The 12,310-nt window shown below is 34.7% G+C and overlaps 1 protein-coding gene across 16 annotated transcripts in view; it reads left to right on the top strand.

The window, feature by feature from the left end:
* CFAP299 (cilia and flagella associated protein 299) overlaps positions 1-12,310 on the top strand; it is a 622,454-nt gene that overhangs the window by 209,776 nt on the left and 400,368 nt on the right. The gene's annotated exons all lie outside the window — the stretch shown is intronic.

Genomic DNA, 12,310 nt, shown 5'->3' on the forward strand with positions numbered 1-12,310 from the left:
ACATTTGTGAACATTAGATGACATAGATAAATTTTGTAGATAAACGCAATTATCCAAAATAGGCCATAGGAGAGATTAATCTTCTAAATAGATAAATTAGATAAAAATAGAGTGATATACAGTATGATAGTTTTTGAGTTCAGTTTGATGATTAGACTCCTCAAACACATGGTTTTAATCTAATACTACATTTAATTGGCTTAATAGAAAATTTAGGACTGGAGTTATGACAAGTAGAATATCTTCCTGTCTTTGAAAGTGGTAGCAATAATTCAGGTTCACATCATCTACAGGAGCTAGTGTACACATGGATTACCATGACACAGAGAAGCTGCAACTCCAGTTTCATGCCAGTCTTTGATACCGTTTTAGTTAAGGCAACCATCTTTAAAATCATAAGCTATGATATTTAGAAATTTAAAGTAATCCTGGTAAATGGTCATCGGTGTTTGATTTTTTTTTTTTAATGACCTTGCCAATTCAATTACAAAATCCATTTGGAAAAGCGAATAACCAAGAATATCCACACACACACACAAAACACCCATGAAAAAGAACATCAATGAGAGGAACTAGCTTTACCAGATATTAAAACATATAATTTCTATTATTAAGATAATGTGGCACTGATACACAAACAGACAAAGCAATGAAATAGAATAGAAAACAGAAATAGACCCAAGTGTATATGGAAAGACATCATCTCAAATCAATGGAAAAACCAAAATTGACTTGTAAATAATTGGTGTTGGGATAACTAAATAGCCACATGAAAAAAAGTTAAAATAGGATCAATTTATTACGTAGTACATCCAGATAAATGCCAAGGAATTAGAGATATAAATGTTAAAATGAATTAAGAAATAAACCTGTTTTTTTTTATTTTTATTTATTTATGATAGCCACACAGAGAGAGAGAGAGAGAGGCAGAGACACAGGCAGAGGGAGAAGCAGGCTCCATGCACCGAGAGCCCGACGTGGGATTCAATCCCAGGTCTCCAGGATCGCGCCCTGGGCCAAAGGCAGGCGCCAAACCGCTGCGCCACCCAGGGATCCCTGAATTAAGAAATAAAAAAGAAAACTTTCAAGTTCTAGAAGAAAATATGGATGGATTTCTCTATAGTTGGTGATTCAAAATCTATAGTAAGGGAATGATTTGTAACATTTATAAATTATTTTAATAGCATAAAAATGAAACATTTTCTTGGTAAAATGCACCATAAGCAAAATAGAATGACAAATGAAAAGCTAGGGAAAATATTTGCTACTTATATCACAGAAAGAGCTAAAATTCCTCATGTTTGGGCACCTAGGTGGCTCAGTGGTTGTGTGTCTGCTTTTGGCTCAGGTCATGATGCCAGGGTCCTGGGATGGAGTCCCACATCAGGCTCCTCACAGGGAGCCTGCTTCTCCCTCTGCTTATGTCTCTGCCCCTTTCTCTGTGTCTTTCATGAATAAATAAATAAAATCTTAAGATTCCTAATGTTTAAAGAAGAATATAGAGAAGAAAGAGGCCCATGATACTATAGAAAAATGAGCTATCAACATACAGTTTAAAGATAAAGAGGAAAAAAAAATAAATAGAAGTGCAAGTGGTCTCTAAACATATGAAAATATGTTTAGTTTATATTAAGATAAATACACAGTTATGCTGAGTTTCTCATTACTAGACCAAAAGAAATGTAAAAACTTTACAAAATACTTTGTCAATGCTGTGCAGAAACTGGCACTATTATAAATTGTAGGGAGGACTGCAAAATGCCCCACCACATTGAAGAAGAATTTGGTAATATTTAACTAAATAAAATATTCATGTACTCTTTGACCAGCAATCCTACTTCTAGGGATTTATCCCCAAAATATAGTGGCAAAAACATGAAATGACCTATGCGAAAGCTAAACATTAAAGCAGTATTTATCATAGCAAATAACAGGAAACAAACCAATTACTATCAGTAGCTAAGTGACTAAACCATGATAAATCCCTACAATGGAGTACTATCTAACTAAGAAATGTTGCAAAATGTCTCTTACTACTATGGTATAATTCCCTGAATATACTGCTTAAATTAAAAAGCATGTTTGAGGAAAGTGTGTGTAGGAGGCTCCTATTTACATAAATAAATACCTAGCTATCTAGCTAGATAGCAAATAGGTATGCTTATATTAAAAATTGTTACAATTAAAAAAGAAATTTAAGGATACTTTTAAAAAATGATGCTCTACAAAGGGAAAGAAAAAAAAGAGACAAATCAAGAAATGACGGTCTGATGGTCACCAGAGGGGAGAGGAGAGGGATGAGTGAAATAGGTGATGGACATTAAAGAGTGTATTTGTGATAAGCACTGGGTGATGTATGGATGTGTTAAATCAGTATATTGTGCACTGAAATTAATATAACACTGTATGCTAACTAACTGGAATTAAAAATAAAACAAAATGATGATGCTCTGTATAGAAGGGAGAGGATGGAATAGGGTAGATAGAATTGGAGATGAAAACTAGACTTTTCTAAACTTCTAAATTAGATTTGATTTTAGAATTCTATACATATTTTTATCTAACTATAAAGCAAAATTTGAAATATCTTTCAAATTGAAATAAAATCGACAAATGAACCTAATTGTGTATCTAGCTGGTACCAAGTGAAGTATCTTTAAAGCACAGTAATCTGGCCATTCATCCCTAGAGGTATATACCCTAAGGAGAAAAAGACCTGTGAAAAGTCTTTTAAAAAAAAATTTAAGATTTTATTTAGTTATTGAGAGAGAGAGAGAGAGAGAGAACAAAAGCAAGAGAAGCTGCAGTGGGAGAGAGAAGCAAGCTCCCCACTGAGCAGAGAGCTTAACATGAGGCTCCATCCCACAACTCTGAGATCATGCCCTGAGCCAAAGTCAGATGCTTACTTAACCAACTGAGCCACTCAGACACCCTGCTCTGCATAAAGCCTTAAGGTGTTTTCAAGAAACCTATGGTTGATAATAGTTTTATTTTGAGACTATATTTGTGATAATTGAGTTATTACGTTGGTGTTTTTGAACCTCAAGATTTTTGGTTTGGACGAAAATTGTGGCTGTGAGAATACATTTTATATAGAGAGTAGAGTTAACTGAGGGTCCCTTCAGATGCTGCTCTTTGAAACCTGTTGTGCATTTGCACCATGGCCACACCTCTGATGGGCAGCTCTCCCTTGATGATGGAGTGTGACAGGGATATTAGGGTGGACCCGTGAATCTTTATTGGCTGACTTTGGTTCAAGGACGTGGCTTTGCCGAACCTTCTTTAGATGGCACCGCAGTCTGGGACGCTTCCATTCACCCCTCTCCTGCCTCCCCTGTCTGTCTCTGTCTCTCATTCTAATGTCTCATCTTTTCTAAACTCTCCCTGTCACTAGAGGTCATACTTAACCTCTTAGTACTGCCAGTTTTATAAGAAGCAACATAGGGGTTTATACAAAGGAGGTAATGCAGCAAGACTTCCTAACAGTCTTCTTCAGGCATCTTTCTTCCCCAAAGTCTCACATGGATACATCTCTTCTTCCCTTTTCTTCTTCCCTCCCCTTATCCGTATATTCTCTTCTCCTCTGAACCCACCACCCTGATGTGTGACAGTCCCTGCTATCTTGTGCAGTATGGGCTTCTGTTTTGACTGCTTGTCTCTGGTGAGAAGTTGCTCCCTGGAATTCCATTATGTCAAATTCTTCACCTTCCTAAATAGAATCTTTCAAATATTGTGAACTAGAGACAAACACGTGGAGATTAGGCATGTACAGCCTAAAGATGCTGAGCCTAAAGGCCTTCACCTTTCTAAAGCCTATGTACTCAGTGTTCTGTGGAGCCAAGAGGCTGATTCCCACAGGTAGAGAGAAGTCTGGAGGCAGGCATAGCAAACAAAAGCTTACTTTCTTTGTTTTCTGTTTTCTCATTGGCTTTCACTATGCAACCAGAAGATCAGGAAATCTATTTCAAATCAGATAAAAGATTTTGATGCCTCCCAGAAGGGAGTAAAAATAAAGTCATATTTTAATGTGTTTTCAGAATAAAATCACATTTAGAGACTAAACACATTTATTTCCTCTCTGAGCAACCTTTTCTTTTTGTCCCCCTTAAAGTTTGAGAACATCTTAACTTTCCATGTTTAGGAATTAACTAGAGAAATTTGACAGATGCTCCAAAAAAAGAGGAGTCCAGAGACTCTTTCACCAACAGAAGCCAGGCCATTTTGTTCCTCTAAGAAAAGCTCAACTTTTCATCCAGGAGGGAGTAGTTTGAGTGATGGAAGATACCACAGATTTCAGGACCGCACTTGGGTTTTCCTCAAAATAGAAGATGAAAGGAACAGCTGTTGAGTGTACATGTTAGTGCTTCTTGTCTTTCTTCTGTGTGCTTCGAACAGTTGAAGCTTCTTCCCAGATATGTTGATAGCTTTACTGTACATTTGGTAATTTATAAACAAAGGGTGGAAGGGGGAGTGATGCCATTTATCTTAGTGGAAATTTTATTCTCATTCCTCCTTACCAATAAATGAATCTCATTTCTCAAGAAGTCTTTTTCTTTCTGAAAGTAATTAGAATATTAAATTGATGACCTCCTGGAAATTCCGTAGAAGTCACAGTATGTAGTGTAAAAATTCCTAAACCATAAATCTTTCTAGATATAATCCTGATTGACTGGACTTCTAAGAAACATTGCTTCAATTAAATGTAATAAAGAAAGGAAGGAAGAAAGAAAAAAGCCACCAAGAATAGTTCACAGGAAAATACAGGAGAATCAAAAACCACACATTGCATTTAGCTCCACAATTTTTCCCTCTTAGATCTTTAAAAAATAATCCCTTAGATATTAAAGGTAGATTCTCCTACTGTATTAATGCTCAAAGGAAAGGATTTGAAATTGTTCACTGGTTGCTTTTATTCTTTCTATACATTTTTGGTAATCATGTAGCCTTTGGAGGACATACAACTTAGAAAAGTATGTATATAACAAAAAGTAATCAGAGAAATGCAAAGTAAAAGCACAGTGAGATGCTAGTACAAACACAGTGAGTTGCTTAAGAGAGCAGTTACCAGAAGCAGACCATGTTGGTACCCTGTCCTCAGACTTCCAGTCTCTAGATATGTGAAAAAATACATTTCTTTTGTTTAAGACACCCAATCAATGGTATTTTGTTATAGCAGCCCAGATTGATCATACAGAGCAAATGTAAAATAATACTCTGAAAGGAGGATTGTGAAGATGTTTACCACGTTAGAGAAATTTCTAAAACGCTATTTGAGGAGAAGCAGGATATTTCCTCTAATTTATGTAAATAGCAAAGCAAAGAAGGTGTCATTGTCCTGTAGAAAATGTATAAGGCAAAGTAACAGATGCCCTACATAAAAGTACTATAGAAATATATCTCCCATATTTAATACTCAAATAAATTGTCTAAAAATCTACACACTGTGATAAGTAAAATCATACTTTTTATCAAGTTTGCAACAATTTTCCATTTTGGCCTCTGAAAAATAAATTTCTATTATTTGAGACCACACAAATACATGCATGTAGTTTTGTCAGTAAACTTATCCATGGAAAATAAAGCTGTTTCTGAAAACTGCTTTTTCATAGATGTGTGCTCATTTTCTAAGAAGATAATGTAGAAATTTTACAATAAACTTTTGCTCATCCATTACATTTTACTATACTCTCCACTAAATTTTTCTAAACGGAGTGTACAAAAACATCATTTCAAAGTAACTGAGGCACAGAGAAGCTGAATTACATATTCCAAGTGCAGATGAATTGGATAGAAATTCTAGAATTATTTAATGTAGGCTATGCCAGATTTCACTGACTAGAAATCAAACCTATGTCTAAACAAGTGCTTGATCAGAATTCTGGTCTAGACTGGAGTGATGATTATGGCTGATTAGTTTCCCACAGAGGTTTCAAGACCACCAGCCTCTGGTTACTCCTAGAGGCACCTCCTGATGGAGGTTGCACCTTCACCCTACCCCATTCCTGTTAATTTCAGTTTCCTCTCACCAGTGAATTCTCATTGTTTTCTGTAAGAATATTAAGGCATCAAATGATGTTTTGATATATTGTGAGGCTTCAGTATGGTAAAATAAAGCCTTGGAGTTAGTGACATTTAAGTTAAAAACTGAAGGCCAACTGATTATAAGCAAGTTCATTTTTAAAGTGGAAATAAAAATGTCCTCCCTTGGGCTTGATTTGAAGATAATTGAAAGTATTTGCAAAATACCTGACATAGAGACTAGTATAATGACTGCCCAACAGATAGAACAGTATTGCTATCAAGATGGATTTAATCTCAAATTTGATTTAGTGTTTATTCAGAAACTGCTTATTTGAACACATCTCAATGATTATTCAAACCTTGCCTATTAGAAAACTCCTAATTTTACATTTAAAATTCTGAGATGATTAATAACTCATGAAGATTTACTGAAAGACTTTGTAATCTTTAAAATAAGTGACCTCTTTCTTTTTTTTAATATTTTATTCATTCATTCATTCATTCACTCATTCATTCATTCATTCTTGAGAGACACAGAGAGAGAGAGGCAGAGACACAGACAGGGAGAAGCAGGCTGCATGACGGGAGCCCATGGGGACTTGATCCTGGGACTCCAGGATCATGCCCTGGGCCGAAGGGACCCCCTAAAATAAGTGAACTCTTAAGAAAATAACAAGGGCAGCCCGGGTGGCTCAGCAGTTTAGCGCTGCCTTCAGCCCAGGGCCTGATCCTGGAGACCCGGGATCGAGTCCCACGTCAGGCTCCCTGCATGGAGCCTGCTTCTTCCTCTGCCGCTCCTGCTCTCTCTGTGTCTCTCATTAATAAATAAAATCTAAAAACAAATAATAAGAAGAAAAGAACTCAAGGAAATGTTTCTATTTTAACAGCTTTCCATTTTTTTCTTTTGTTATTTACTCTCTTGGAGTGTCAATCTAGTAGTACAAATATATATGAAGACACAAACAACATAATTAAATCATAAAACCACGAGTCTAATTGCTGAGAATTAAGAATCTGTTTAGATTCATTCATGTAGGATTATATAAATGCCTTTAGCTAATGATTAAACATGATTGGTAAAAAATAACTCATTGATACAACTTTTACCCCATTTTGAAAGTATAAAACAACATTTTGAGTGTAAACAACAAAGATGGAGTATTTAACTTTATAAAACTTATAACCCTAATATTTTGTAATAGGCCTACTTTACTTCTTGAGGAAGTGACTCCTTTTGTAATATTTGTTTAAGCAAGGTTTCTCAGGTCACTGACTGTTAAATAAATCTAGTTAAGTAAGAGTAATGCATGTTAAAGATTTAAGAATTTCTTACCACATACTGAATTAACTTTCTTGCCCAATATTTCCCCTTGCTGAGAAGTTTCTGGTTCTCAGATGTAGTGTGGTATAATAATTGATTATTTATATAACTTTTTGCTTTTGCTGCATTTGGCTTAGGAGTTTTAGACCTTATCCTCTCTGTTCCCAGTTTATGTAACAAGAATACTTTTATCTTTCTCATAGAGGTTATAGGAAATGGATGTCTATGTATGTAAGACTTAAATAATAGTAAAAAAAAAAGGAGGAATAGTATGATCTTAATATATCGTCAGTATAAAATGATTTTTAGACTGATTATAAAATTAATATTTGGTGATTAATAACAGAGAGTGGTCATTTTAAAGCTCGAGTTTTATAGCAGCTGGAGGTTAGGAAGTTATTTAGTCTATCATGAAACTCAGATTCAGAAAAATGTGACTTGGACTAAATCAGTTGGTAAATGAATAGGAATTAAAGACTGATGTCCCATCTTATATTTCAGTTTAATTTCCATCATGTCATGCTTCCATTTGAAAGACTTAACTTTCTATTAAAAACAATTTCAATTTAATTACATAAGTAGTACAGTCTCCAAGGAAATCCTTAAAGTATTACAAATGAAGTTAAAGTCCAATTTGATCATCAAGCCAGTCTTGCAACATCTTTTTTCAGAAGGGTGAGCAAATTTCATATGGTGAATGTATCTTTTTGAATTAGGTTTAGTTAAAATTCATAGAAAAAACTCAAAATGACAGTCTATGAAACAAAATATAAATTATTTTCTAGCAGTCCAGATGGTATCAATCAAGGCTGGGTTGATGTACCAGGGTGTCAGGGTCCCTGTTTCTTTCTCTTGTTGCTCCATAATCATGGCCTCCAATTTAAGTCAAGACAGCAGCTGGAGCAATTGTCATTATATTGCCTTCCAACTAGAGGAGAAAGTATACCTTCCTCCTCTCTAAGTAGACTTCCTAGAAGTTTAACAGAATTTTCATTTGGATTCCATTGTGTAAAAGTTAGTCATATGGATATACCTACCTGGAAGAGAAGCTAGGAAATGTAGTCTTTATTCCAGGAAGCTACATTCTCTGCTAAAAGCCCTAAAAACTAGGGTTTAATTTTTATGGAGGAAGAGAGGTCAGTGTCTGATATAGTAAGTGTCCAGGGGCAGCAAGAATTCTACTTCTTGCTATTTCTTTTTTCCTGCCTGGCCCAGATATCTGCTAGGCCTGGTAGAATTTTAGGACTTCTTTCCTCATTAATGGATGGTACCTAGAAATCTATTTTTCCAACTTTTCACATCTGATGCATCTGGGGATAACTTTGATCTTTCTTGGCACTCATAAACATCTATTCCAAAGAACAATAACAACAATAGAAATAAAACAATAAGTGGCAGAGTATGTAATAACAACTCACCAAATCATACCACGTATGCTTTTGTGATTATACAAATATATACATAAGCTATAGAAAATAAAGGATCCATGCAAAATTGATAGATACACCTTTGGTGTTGTAGGATTGGGGTTGGTTATCAAATTTGATTATAACTTTTCTGTAATATTCTGAAGATTTACAACAAAATGAGATGTGTTTGGAGAGGTAGGAGGAGTGGAAAGTAGACTTACTATATGTAAATGTTTAGGACCTCTAGAGTACCAATACTGATTATCATTGATAGGAAGAGAAAGTTGAATGATAAAGCTATGTAGCAGGAATGAAGAATAGACACTATAACTCCAAATGATTTTCATGCTTGTGTCTGTTTATGATGTACATTCTTATGAAGTGAAGTGATATTGGTCAAGCTTGCAGCATGTTCATTAGCAAAGGTTTGGGGGATGTGAGTTTTTACATTAGTGGGTAACTTGATTGACTGTTCTATCAAGGTATAGAATATGGGAGAGACAATTGTCCAAATAAAAATCAGGGTTCTGTGACCAGTACAAAAGGGAAGATTGTTGGGGAGGCAAAACCAACAGATATTTACAACTCTCATAGAAGACCACGTACCAGTCTGTTTCATTGCTTCAGCTGTGATTTTTATCATATAGGTATGTGGTGTTGGGGGCAAGGTTCTGTTTCAGAGCTGAAGTTAGCGATCTTAATTTTCAAAAGGATCTGTACTTGGTTATATTGCAATAAATCCGTTGTTTAACAAAATTTCTGTACTTTTAAATTTCACTCAGAAATCGTTTTCTTTATTGCTCTTGTTTACTGAGCTATCTACTCTTAACCTTTGATTATGCTATAGGAAGCAAGGGGCACATGGACTACCATTTACAAATACTTTGCTACTCTTCCCAAGACAGGATTATACATTTCACTGATTTCAGACTTGGCCATGGTGCTTCCTTTGACCAATAAAATGTGAGTGTAAGTGACACAAGTCTCTTATAAGTAGACTCTTTAAGAGCCATTATGTGGCCATGTTCTCTTTTCCTTCTGTGCAATAACCAAAGATGTCTTAGGTGGAAACTGTTTCTTCAGCCTCTTAGTTTATCCCTCCAAGATGAAGAGCCTCAGTCAACCTATTATTGATGCATAGCACTATTGAGGAATAATCTTGTATAAGCTGCTGTGATTTGTGACTGTAATATAAATGGACTAGTCATAACTGATGTACTTGTAAAACTAGTTTTCTGTTTAAAATTCAGAGAATTTCTTGTTTTAAATACAGACCACAAATAGGAAAACTGACAAAGTGATTAGAAGATTATCTTGTGAATAATGGAGAAACAATACATGTTTTTTGAGCAAGCAACTGACAAAATACATTTGATGTTTTTGAGATTTAATATTGGAGCATGCAAAATTATATTGCAATATGGAAGAGTTACTTTTGGAAAGAACAATGAATTAAAAATTAAAAAGTTTCTGAAATATTTTATTCTGTCCATTGGTGGCGATTTTCTATGGATATTAGATATTTGGATGATTAGTTGATGTTGATACAAGTCAAGACACATGAAGCTAGAAAAGCAAAAGGAAGACAAGTTATGATCAATTTAAAGGGTTGCATTTCTAGATCAACAAAACCAGTAAGTTACATGTTGTACAGGTCTATATTGATTTAATGAAACCTAGTATTGATCTCTTTTTCAACACCCCACAAAAATAAGTCACCAGGTCTGTTTTACCTCTTAGGTATTTCCCAAATCTGTCCCTCCCTATCCTGACCACCACTGCTTTAAATCAGATCTCCATCATCTTTGCTAAAATTTTGTAATAGCCCCCAAATTAATCCCTATAATGTTACTCTCCTTCCAAGCTATGTTTCTCATACTGCTCAATATTCTTCTAAAACACAGACTTGATGATCTTATTTCCTTGCATTAGATATTTGTGGTTCAACATCCCCTGGAAGACACGGTCCAATCCTTAACATAAAATAAGGCTTTCCCAGAGAGGCAGCATGGCCTAGTGGTTCTGAGAATGAGTTCTAGAACCAGACTGCCTGGGTTTGAGTTTGTTATGATTAGCTGTGTGACCTTAACTAAATATTTACAATTGTATGTCTATAAAACTATTATCTTTTATTAATATCATATGGTTTCTCCTTAACTTCCTGTACTACTTTGTGACTGCTTTACAATTATCCACGGGCACTTTGCAGGTTTAAATCTCCATCCTTTTATTCTTCTGTAGTTACTGATACCTCTATCTCTTTTCCATTCCCACCCCAAGATGATGCTATATTATCTTTTAACATTTTGTTTGATAATTGCTTTTAAACTTAAAATTAAGTCACTTTTCCTTGAATAGATAGGATATTCTCACATGAACTCCTCTGACACTCCATCCATATCTCTATTTGTTACAGTTAGCACATGGTAGGACATTATAATGTGGCTGTATCTATACACTTCTATGAAATAGCAGGCAACTCGAGAACAGGAATTATGTCTTATTCATCTCTTTGCCTGGTACAATTCCTAGTACCTAGCAGAAACAATAAAAATGTTGAATAAAAAGGAAATTGCTGTTTGAAGAAAGGATTATTATTTCAAAAATCACTCTTGAAATCACTCTTCATTATGTGGTTCAGTGTAGCTTAATGTCATACATTTTTTAAAAAGTTCAGGGAAAACCATTGCTTTCTAAAATTCTTTAAAAGCTTTTTTATCAAGATATAATTGATATATATAGCATATTATATTGGTATTATATTGACAATAGAATATTAGTTTCAGATGTACAACATAATGATTCAACATATGTATATATGTGTATATAAATGAACACCCCACTAAATTTAATTAACATCCATCACTACACATAGCTATAAATTCTTTTTTTGTGATGAAAGCTTTTAAGATCTACTCTTAGCAAATGCCAAATATACAAGTATTATTAATTATGATTGATATAGTTACAGAATACTATATGTTACATTCCCATAACTTACTTATTTTATAACATCTCTTGAATCCTTTTTTTAATTTTTTTTTTTTTTTTTTTTTTTAGTATCTACACCCATCATGGGGCTTAAAATCACAGCCCTGAAATCAAGTCTCATACTCCACCAACTGAGCCAGCCGGGTACCCTGTATTCTAAATCTTTCTTTCTTTCTTTCTTTCTTTCTTTCTTTCTTTCTTTTCTTTCTTTCTTTTCTTTCTTTCTTTCTTTCTTTCTTTTCTTTCTTTCTTTTCTTTCTTTCTTTTTTCTTTCTTTCTTTCTTCTTTCTTTTTCTTTTTCTTTCTTTCTTTCTTCTTTCTTTTTCTTTCTCTTTCTTTCTTTCTTTCTTTCTTTCTTTCTTTCTTTCCTTCCTTCCTTCCTTCTTTCTTTCTTTCTTTCTTTCTTTCTTTCTTTCTTTCTTTTTTAAGAGAGAGAGAGAGAGAGGCAAAGACATAGGCAGAGAGAGAAGCAGGCTCCCCATGGGGAGCCTGATGCTGGATTTGATCCCAGGACCCCAGGATGCCCTGAGCTGAAGGGAGATGCTCAACTGCTGAGCCACACAGGCGT

The sequence above is a fragment of the Canis lupus genome, chromosome 32, assembly GCF_003254725.2.
Source record: "Canis lupus dingo isolate Sandy chromosome 32, ASM325472v2, whole genome shotgun sequence".
In the NCBI taxonomy this organism is placed as follows: Eukaryota; Metazoa; Chordata; class Mammalia; order Carnivora; family Canidae; genus Canis; species Canis lupus.